Here is an 11,672-nt window from a genome sequence, read left to right on the forward strand (position 1 = left end):
ACCCCAAAATGACTTTTCCTGGTATTTGGTTTTTTTTTTTATTACTGTCGTGTTAGTTTCAAAGAACAAAATCTCCAAAGCATGATGCTGCCATAACCTTCACTTCAATTTGCTGTTTTTGTTAAGCATACATTTTCAAATTATGAACAAAAACAAAAAAAAGTTTCACCTTAGTTCCATCAAACCATAACAAAACTTCTTCTTTTTTTTCTGTGCAGCTTCCTGTTAAAGCAATTTCCTGCATGTTGCGACTCAGTGTTTCATGATTATGAAATAACAGCCAAACTCTGGATTCAGCACTTTTTCACACTTTAATCACCGTGTATTCAAATGATTCGCCAATTATGCATGCGAGTGTCAGGTCAGCAGAAACAAGCCGGTTACTAATCGGCTTGCGTGTCGTTTAAAGCTTTTACTGTAAAAGGTCAGAGCAGTCAAGCCAAAGCAGAAGCGAAAGATTCATACGCACACACTCACACTGTGACTTTTTCTCTAATCCTCCCTCCTAAAAACATGATTCATCACTCCCACTTCATTAAATGTCCAACCCAACATATTTTACTTTAAGTCTCACCTCCTTGGTCTGTCTCGAAATGAGTTGTTATTGTGAATATAAATCCTGTTTTACACATTGATTCCAAGTTCGGTACATGGGCTCCCTCTAGTGGCACACAAAAGAATCACTTTTTTAATGTTAAACTATGCATAATGTTAGAGTAACTTTTTTTTTTAATGCAGTATAGTACATTTGATCTGTGTAGTTCAGTTGTACCTAACTTTAAGTACAATACAACAACATTTAATCATTTATGAAACGTAAAAAAAACAATTAATTCCAATTGAATCATTTCAGGCATCTGTTTGAAGTTTTTTTTCCTAGGAGGGAGTTTTCCTTGCCCCAGTTGGTTCTTTCAGTTTCTCAATGTGTGAGGTTTGTGGTTCTAGACCTGCTCCATCGGTAAAGTGACATGAGGTAATTTAGCTCTTTTTATTATTCATTATTTTTAATATTTCGAAAATTTTACCTTAATGACTTGAATACATACAATAATAGGAGGGTTAACCATTGCATCGTTCACCTGTGACGACATCAGCTTACTGTTTACAATAGCACATAGCATAGGTGGGATTAAGTCACACGAATCCAAAATAATGCTGCATTTGAGGAAGGTGGGAATTCGGATTTATCCCACTCGGATTGGCCCGTTTACGACCTCAAAGTGTTCGAGGCAAATGTAAAAAAACAAAGATGGCTGATTCCAATATATTGTTTGTTGTTTTGGTCAACACGGTCATTTTAAATCAGATTATGTTACGTGAACCTATTTCAAACAACTAAATTAAAGTGACAATACAGTACATATATATATGAATAAATGCAATCTGTTTAAAATCTTGTCAATTATGTTTTGCGATTCCCGGTCTGTCTCCCCTTGGGGCTCGCCATTTTCGAGTGATGTCAGATTGAAGCTGGTCATTGAAGTCGGGGGTTCTTTTTTCCCCCAAATTTTCAACTCGGATGTCTGAGTTCAAAGGGGCGTGGCCACGCTCACTTCCTGGTATGAAGTTGGAAAAGTCCGGCTTCCCGCTTTCCTCGAATGCAGCATAAGTCTTTTCATGACATTGGCAAAAATCAAGCAGGTCAAAAAAGTCATTATTTCAGGTAATAAATATTACTTTATTCTCTTGTCTGTATAACCAACATGAACCTTAGTTGATGGTTGACCAGCTAAGCTAAACTGTTAAGGAAACGTAAGTTACCTGTCTTATAGAGTAGTTAATGAAGTTGCAGTTTGTCATCGTGTCTCTTTTATCTCTGAATTGCAAACCTTGCTGTTGCCATTCTGTTTGATTGTTTTTTACTGATTTTAAATTTTAACAAAACTTCCAAATGTAATCATCTTTGCGTTCTCTAGGATACTTGCTTCAAGAGGTCACCTCTGCCATCACATAATAGCAATCTATGTTACCATGTTTGTGCACACTACACACACAATTTTTTATTTATTTAATGAATTTTTAAAAAAAAATGGCACAGTACTTTTAAAATGCAGATTTTCAAATGTAAATATAGGAATACTATCTTTTGTTTTTAGCTAGCTAGCTGCCTGATTAGCTAAATTTAAGGGTATTATCTTTCCATATCAGGCTAGCTAGCTAGCTAGGCTTTTCAAATGTAAATATAGGAATACTATCTTTTGATTTTTAGCTAGCTAGCTGCCTGCCTAGCTAATTATAAGGGTACTATCTTTTGATTTTTAGCTAGCTAGCTGCCTGCCTACCTAATTTTAAGGGTACTATCTTTTCCATATCAGGCTAGCTAGCCTATCTTTCCTAGCTAACTGCCTGCCTAGCTAGGTTAGGCATTTTAGAGAGAGTTTGAAGAAAACTTTATTAATCTGTGTTTATGTGTTGCAGTGGTAAGTAACCCCCCATCATCACCAAGGGCAAGAAGTGTAAGAATGCAAACAAACAAAAAAAAATCCCGCAGATAGAGCAGCAGTTCTGTTTGAATATTTAACAGATGTATGCGGAGAAGAGGGCCTGTGTGTCAACTGTGCTTTCTGGCACTCAGGACGACGTGGGCGAAGGGGCCGAGGCCGATCCAAGGCGGTGTCGAGACTTTGAATCTCCCTTCACATGTGAGTGAAGGTGGCGAGTTAACAGGGCCTTCCAGGCATGTGAAGATGAGGTATGAAGAAGGCGGAACACGCATACAGTAGACCACAGTCAGCCTCGCTTTGAGTTGGCGTTGTAAACATGTTCACTTCACTGGGAAGCACGTCGCTGTTTATTAGCTGACGTTTGATGGCGTGTCCAATGTTGCATGGAGATGATGGGAGGCGAGTGGCACACGTCAGCTGAGTGAGGTAAGAATTTCCAGCTCTGATTTCTTTGAAAACATTGCGCCATTTATTGAAGTGGGAACACGATAAACTAAGTGCGCTTGGAGGCTAAATACTGTTTATTCACTCAGCTCACATGACACATATTAAGACATTGGCACTGTACTTCTTCACTTTATTGGTGCTAATGTCACAATGCGAAACCCTTTCTGCCATCTGGCAGATGTTCTGCAGTAAAATATCAGCTCATCTATTGGGTCTGATTAAATTACCTCTTCAGTAGAAGAAAAATGAGCAATTGGAATTCATTTTTTAAGTTTTTCAAATGTTTCCAATTGTTTTTGTATTTTATTTTATTTTGTATGTTTTATTTTTATTTTGTATTTTATCCATCTTAATTGCATTCCAATTTTTTTTATTGACTTCACTTAAACTAATCTTTTTTTTTTTTTTTTTGCTGAAGGCATATTTTCTTTATTTTAATTTAAATCACATTGTTTTAGATTTACTTTAACTTTTTTATTTAGATTTTTTGTTGCCTATATTTAGCACTTTTTTTTTTTTGAAATATTATTCTGATTTTTGGTATTTTTCCTTTCTTCTAGAATTTGTTTTCATTATTTACATGTTTTCTGTTAGTTTATATATATATATATATATATATATATATATATATATATATATATATATATATATATATATATATATATATATATATATATACTTAACATCATTTGGTATTTAAACCAACTTTTTGATAACTTTTTAGATTTTTATTTGGAGGCTTTTTTGAAGTACCTCATATATTTATTATGTAACTATTGTTTTTCTGTACATGTTTTAATGTATTAGCTTGATTTAAAAACAAAGATTTGTACCTTTTTATTTGTTATTTGCTTCTTCTTTTTTGCAATTGACTACAAAACCAAGCTATTTATTTTTATTACAACTGTAATTTTCCTTATTTTTATATTAAAGGGTTAGTTTGCTGTTTTCAAAACAAAAACAAAACAATAAATAAATTTAAAAAAGCCCCAAAAAGCCCAAACTTTTTTCCCCATGTTAAAACTGCCTGCATAACCTGACAGTTGAATAATGTTAAAATGATCACGGGGAAAAAAATCATCCCTACCTTGTGCCTCTAATTGTATTTTTAATAATTATTTTAAAGTACATCTCGCCTTGACAAGAATAGCCAATCAGAAACCGCAGAGACAGAAGGCGGGACCGAGCGCTGTTGTCAATCGTGCCTGTTGGGGACCCGTTACTTCTTATAGATTTTTTATTGTTTTTGCATTCCAAAGATTTACAAGATCTAACTGGTAAATATAAATAACATTTAGTTTGTAACACTCTATCATGAATAAGTCACTAGCACACTAGCAATTTCTTGTTTAGTGTACATTGGTCAAAAGACTCCAGGGGGGAGGGTTGAAATCTTGCTATTTAGAAAACAGAAACTTGACCCCTTAATTTCCAAGTACACTTGTTTGATTTGTTTTATTTATATTTATATATATATATATATATATATATATATATAATTTAACATTGCTTTTAAAAATATATATATAATTTTCTCATTTTTGTGGCCATTTTGGATTTAAAAAAAAAAAACATACTGCATAGCCTGTGTTTTTAGAGCTCTGTGTTTTTTCTATCTCAAGGCAGGTCATGTGTGTGCTCACGCGAGTGTGAGAATATGCTTTAGGAGCAGAACAGGAAATGAAGTTTGAAGTTTGTTTGCCAGCAGGGCTTTTTAGCTTGTGTGCTGCATCGGGTCAACTTTTCACCAAAAGTCCCGAGGTGCTTTTAACACATGACAGCCGGCACTGATGTCAAAGTGTGTCTTTGGGCGACACTCACCTGCACGAGCAGCTCTGTGGGGAAACTATTTGTACGCAGAAAATAGGGGAAAAGGCAAGGTGAAAGGCAAATGCTGCAAGATGGGAGTGCAAGGATGAAAGTGTTGTTTTCTTTTCCACACTTTGTCACATTGCAACAACAAAACACATTTATATTAATGTGATTTCATTTAAGAGGAATTAATTTGATTTATTGCCCAGCTCTACCATCTACTGTAGCTACATGCATCTTTCTTCTAGTTTCATTAGTTATCATATCATTGGGGATTTTGAGAAGTGGAGGAGCACCTATTATAGACGTTAGACATTTTGCAACTGTTTTCCAAGTTTCACTTGCATAAATAGAGTGATGTCTTAAGATACAAGTGACCTAACTGTGAGTTTTCAAAATCTAGCTGTCCAAAAAACAAACAAAAGATGTTTGATCATGTTTTTTTTTTAGGAGGCTGGAACACATTAATGGCATTTCCATTCATTTCAATGGGGAAAGATGATTTTAAATAAGAGCATTTGAGTTACCAGCATGGTCATGGAACAAATTTAGCTCGTATCTCAAGTCACGATTGTAGTCTATCCAAAATGTCCACGGTAACTTCGAAGGAGCTGCAGAGATCCACTAGTAGTCTTGGACTACACCAATCTGGTCAATTCCGGTGTGGTCAGACGAGACCAAAATGGAACTTTTTGGCCTCAACGTAGCATCCATGTTGATAGCCACATCATGCTGTGAGGAAGCTTTTTTTTTTCCCTTCAATGTGCTTTAGATGTCTGTTATTAGTGAGAGTGTAGCCAAAGCCTCGAGGAGCAGTTCCCATGACAAGCATGCTGCTTCCAAACAATGAGTGGAAACAACAACACAATGTTACCAACAGGTCGACAATGGGAGTCTATTTTGGTCCCTCGAGGTGCTTTGCAATACAAGCTACAGTAATGCAGTCTGCAGGACTAACTATTGGACTTCAGTGGGATTACTTGTACTTTACCTTCTACCTTGTCAAGGGTAGAAAAGCAGGAGAGCAACCCCTGTACATAATACAAGAGAATGTAAAATAGCAAAAGTCGTTTATTGAGCACAGATCTTTCATTGAGGACTCTAAATTTTAAACATTTGAAAGTGCAGTCTTGCATCTCCATTTTGCCTTTACCTCAAAATACTTTTAATGAGACTAGCACAGATCATACTGCAATATATACTGTATATTTGCAACGTTAAAAAAAAAGGAACGTCGGATCAATTAACTCATTCAAACCCCAAAACGTGTTAACACGTTTTTAATACTTTGTCCTTCACTCCCCAAAACGTATTTACACATTTTTTTGTGTGTTTTTTATGCACGAGCGTACAGAAAGCTTTGATGCAGCTTCTTACATGAAGAGTGGTAGTTAGCAATGGTTGTTAATTAACAAATCGGCCAGCAGGTGGCAGCAGAGTATAAGAGATCAACCAGGGTCATGTTGCAAACAAGCTCTTTTTGACAGTGTTTTCAAGAGGAATGTGAATAATGAAACTTAGCTATATGCTATACAGACGCTCCCCACCTTACGAACGAGTTACGTTCCGGACGATCGTTCGTATGGTGAATTTGTTCGTAAGTTGCTTCAGTGCTATATTTTGTATTATAATTTATGTTTAAAGCCTATATAAGTATATTGAAGGTTTATATAAGTATGTTTAAGGCTTGTACAAGTAACCTGCATTGGTTTGTACTGAAAAAAACTTTTAATAAAATGGAGAGAATACGTACAGTACTGTACTGTACTACGTATGTTAGAGAGAGAGAGCGAGAGACACACACAGTATGTACATGTACGCAATAAGATAAATAAAATGAAGTTTAACTTACTTTTGGAAGATGTACTCGATGCTTAAGGAGATGATGGAGGAGGAGGAAGAGGAGGATTTTATATCATGAGAGATTCTTCGTCGTCGCTGGAATCGGCTTCAAAAGTTATTTCCCGCTTCATGGGGACCGGCGTTTCTTCCTCCTCCTCCTCGCCACGTTGCTGAGCCTCCAATGAGCTCTCACGGCGCCAAGCGTCGGTATTAGCGGCGGAAAGAAGCACTACGCGCAATACAAAATCTAACTTACAGCATTTCTTTCCGAACATTTTTCGACATACTGTACGCACAGACATGTTCGTATGTACCGTTGTTCGTAACTCGAATGTTCGTAAGTAGGGGAGCGTCTGTATATATATCGATAGCTATACTTTTTATCCTAATGAAAGAAGAGACTCTAATCTTTTGGTAGGTTCCATGCTTTTATAGCAATAGAATACAATATTTTGTGGACCTTGCAAAATCAGTCAAAATCCAGTAAAACCGCCGGGAGCGAAGGAGGTTGCTTCAGTGAAAATGGCTGGGAGTGAATGAGTTAGTCAAGCGGCCTTAATCAAAACATACAAAAAATAATAATTTCACAAGCAATCCTCTGATGAGCAATGCGTTCTTGTACATGGAATTGTCCTAGTTGTCATTATTTTACACATAACTTAAAGTTACGCTTTGTTTGAAAAAGAAAATAATCATAATAAAAATGACATTAGCATGCGACACATTCAACTAGGATTAACCTCCTTATAACTTCACTAACCGCACCACACAATGCATTCTGGGAACAATTTACATGCAAAACAGGTAGACACAACACACCCGGAACCCCATTTGCATTTGTGTGATTTTTTATAAGGATATAAGATAAATATATTTACAGATGAACGCCGCAAATAGCAAACATCTGCGAATAATTGACACCAATTGTTTTTAAAGTTATATATCATGATTTGATCACTCAAGTGGGCCACACTTGTAACTCTTTGACTGCCAAAAACGTTAAATAACGTTTAGTAAAATCCTATGGAGGATTGCCAAAGACGTTAAAAGACGTTTTTTTCAAAACAGAGGTGAAACTAACCATTTTCTATTGTTGATTACTGAAAAACGGAATAAGGTAGAAACAAAACAAAAAATTCTGATGAAAGATGAGAGTCCAATCTTTCATTTGGTAGTATGTGTGTTTCCATAGTCTAAACACATAATTTTCTGTGGGCCTTGAAAGATCAGTCAAAAATGCTTAAATCGGCTGGCACCCACGGCATCCTTTTTCTGAAAACGTCTGGTAGTCAAAGAGCTAATATATTTTCCTCCATGTGGCCCCTGAACTCATCTGAGTCTGACAGCCCTGGTTTAATGCCATTGACTTGTTTATGTACTAAACATCACGTATGTTTATCGCATAGCCCTTCTTCAGTCTTATTTTTGTTATTTTATAGTTTGAGATACTACTCTCTTTTTTTTTTTTCAGTAGCTTTGTTGCTTATATTGTCACAATATTTTTTGGAGTCTACAGGGAAGGCATTTTACGGACTCGTCTACTTGTGAACAAACGATAAAAAAGCCAATTTCCCATTGTATGTCCCCTTTAAATTGAACCCGTATTTTTGGTGGATTGGAAGCAAAAAATGATAAACACAAAACAATGATTAATACAAGATCACTGAAGGCCAATGTTAAAGCGTCGTGTAAATCCACAGTTGTGCTGAAAGAAATGTTTGTTTTGAGCGAGTGAACGGATTGTGGCGTCGTTGCCAATGAGCCTCCTCGGGGACGTCTTCTTTGTGGAACCACTTTAATGATGTGTCAGCCTACACAGAGTGACGAGCTACTAAAAGCACACCGAAATACTGACAACAATCTTCAGCTTCTGAGCAGCTTTTGCACTTCATGCAGTGAATGTTACTTTCTTGTGTTGTTTGCTTTAAAAACTCATAGAAAGACACACACACACACACACACACACAGTGTTGTGGATGTTCATGACCGCACGCTGCGTGTGGTTTGTCTTCTCGAGATGTTTCCCGATGCAGGAAACACCAAGCAAATGGTGTTTCTTAAAGATAATAACAAAACCACTCTTACTTCCTCTTTTAACTCATCACTCTCACGGTTGTTTTATTTATTTATTTTTGCATCTGAATGTTTAATTATACGACTTCAATAAAAAATTCAAAAATAAACGGTTTCCAGCAGGCTACCTCAATTTTTGTCATTTTGCAGCAAAATAATTCGAAATTTTGTAACTACAGTACAATAAAATCTGGGGGATTTGTAACATTTATTCTTATTTATTCTCAATATTTATGCTACATTTGAATAAACTGCAAACTGCTCCGAACAAGCTCGTTCGGGTTATCCTAAAAGTCCATCCTCGTACACATTTTGCACCCTAAACATTTTTAAAAACTTAAACTGGTTAACGGTAGTCCAACTGATTATGTCCCGTGCAAATTCAAAACCCTAATGGGTAAAAACAGTTTTAGGTTTTTTTTGTACAATGCAGCAGTTCAATGGAACCAACTGCCAAGGGAACTAAAAATGAGTGAATCTTTAAGTATTTTTAAAAGAGCCCCCTTACTGTGGTTACAAAACCACACTTGAATATTCAAATGAACCTATTTATTCTTCTTAAATAATCAATTTTGTATTTTTATGAGCTATTAAGTACCGTTATTATGCTACTGTTGCCATTATTCTGTTTTTATATGAAAAATAAGAGGTTTCATTTTTTTTTTTTTTTTTTTTAATTAATTGTGAATATCATTTTTGATTCAATGATTGACTATTTGAACTCAACTTATTAACTTTGTTGATTTAATGATGCTGCCTTTTTATTAGGGATGCACCGAAAGGAAAATGTTTGGCCGAAACCGAAAACTGAAAATGAAAAATGCTTTTTGTTGTTGCAGGTTTTACTTTATTCCAAAAATCTATCAATATAATGATGGACTTCTTCTATATGTCAAACTTGGAACTAAACCTTGATTTAAACTACCGTTGTAGCCATCTACAAAGTAAAAGAAATCCTCTATTCTTCTATATAAGAAGTGTTTGGAATATAAAACTAATGTAGATGCTCAACAAGGCAAATAAACTGCACATATCTCTGAACAGTAGTGCTAGCATTGATGCTATTGCTAACATAATCAAGAAGCCGTGTTCTGGCTCGTCCAAGAGTTTGAGCCCCTACAAAAGCTACATTCAGCATTTCATCACTGCTGCTAATCAGAAGCTAATGCTAATCTGCGCGTACAACAACACGCATGTCTGGCCGTCTGAAAGTGGCCGTGGATCTTCGCCAAGCCTAGCTGATCAAATCGTGGGCGGAGAAACTCATTGTGGAGGCATTATGCAAATGAGACAAAAGTAAAATTGAAAAGGGCTCGCTCATTGACACATTTTCACAAATAGGCAGATAGGAAAATATTTACTTGGTGGTTTAATTTCACACTTGACAGGTGGGCAGGCACTCCGGAGTCCTGACTATTTGTATACAAGAAATTAAAAAGAGTGGATTTTACATAATATATCCAATTTAATAAGACGGGCATACAATGTGTTGCTATTAATTTTGTGCATCCATGCTTCAAATAATGTCTGATAATGAGTTGCAGAGTAACCCAAGAATTATTTCAAATGTCACCTTAGTGAGTGAATGAGGAAGCAGCGAACCACATGAAAATGTTGTGACTAGAGCACTAATATATCATTTTACCTTGATCGTATGCTTACAAAGATGTGATGATCCAAGTGGTTGGCGTGGGTAAACGCATCAATTGAAAAAAAAAAGAAGAAGTGAATTTTAAGTTGAATTTGCACCGTGACGACGCGTCCATAGACAACAAATGAGATGTGACACGCTCGTATCCGCGCACGGCTGGGCGCCATTAGTGGTTCGAGCGTGTCCAGATGCGCCCTTAATGAATTGAGTCTGTCTCCATTATCACTTGACAGCCTGCTAACGGATGGAAAAGCACAAAGTGTGTGTATCAGGTATAGAGGAGATTGTGACACAACATCACATGCATACTTAGTGTCCTCCATTAGTGCAGTGCTTGTCAAATTGGGGCCTGCGGGGGTCCACGAAATAATTTCAATAACTTACTCAACTGTATTAGGGGTCAGCAACTTTACTGTCAAAAGAGACATTTCAGGTAAATAAATTTAGAAAAAAAAATCCGTCTGGAGATGCAAAACATTTGAACATTGTGATGAGAGAAACAGTGTGTTAGTGTCTAACGTACTGATTTTTTTTGTGTGTGCGCGTGTAATTTTTCAGACATTTTAAGACTTTTCTAACTTTCTGTCAGATTTCTGACATTTTTGGCAAAAAGATTTAATGGTGATTTTTTTTTTTTGCTACCTTCCTTTTTTGGGACATGTTTTTGCTGCCTATTTTCGCTATCAATTGTTTGACATTTTGGCCGATTTTGTGGTAATTTAATGATAATTTTGGGGATTTCTTTCAACATTCGACGGTTACTCTTTAAATGTTTTCTTTTATATATAAAATAAATGTTCAAGAAGTTGTGTGGTAATTTTCTGCCTTCTTTTGTTTTTGGACCTTTTATGGTTACTTTTTAAAAAAAATTTTAATTAATTAAATTCTCTGACATTTGTGGAAATATATGGACATTTTTTAGGAATTTTCTGCTTTTACTATTCGTTTCCTTTTGGAAATTTTATGGTCACTTTTTGGACATTTTTAGGTAATTTTTAAGACTTTTTTTATCTACCCTTTTTCTGATAACTTGAAAACTTTGACTCATTTTTTGAGTATTTATCTTTTTTATTTATGTCTTTAATAATCTAAATCATGAATTAATTTGAATAAAATGTGTAGAGTTCGCGTTACCGCAAAGTCAGTCAGTCCCCACTGAAGGCGCAGTTATCAAATAGACGACCCCCGTCGATAAAAACACACGTTTACCCCCCCCCCCGACTGCCATTGTGTGTGCTTGTTCGTGGCTCGGAGGCCACGCGGCTTCATGAAAATGGATGAGACGAGCCTCGTCATGTCGACAGAAGAGTCGCGGCTATTGCACACGCGCGCACAAAAACACGTCGAGTGCACACAGTGGAGCAAAATCTACCAGCTGGCGTCTGCGCTCGTCACTGTGCAGT

This window comes from Vanacampus margaritifer, chromosome 2 (assembly GCF_051991255.1).
Source record: "Vanacampus margaritifer isolate UIUO_Vmar chromosome 2, RoL_Vmar_1.0, whole genome shotgun sequence".
Taxonomy (NCBI): Eukaryota; Metazoa; Chordata; class Actinopteri; order Syngnathiformes; family Syngnathidae; genus Vanacampus; species Vanacampus margaritifer.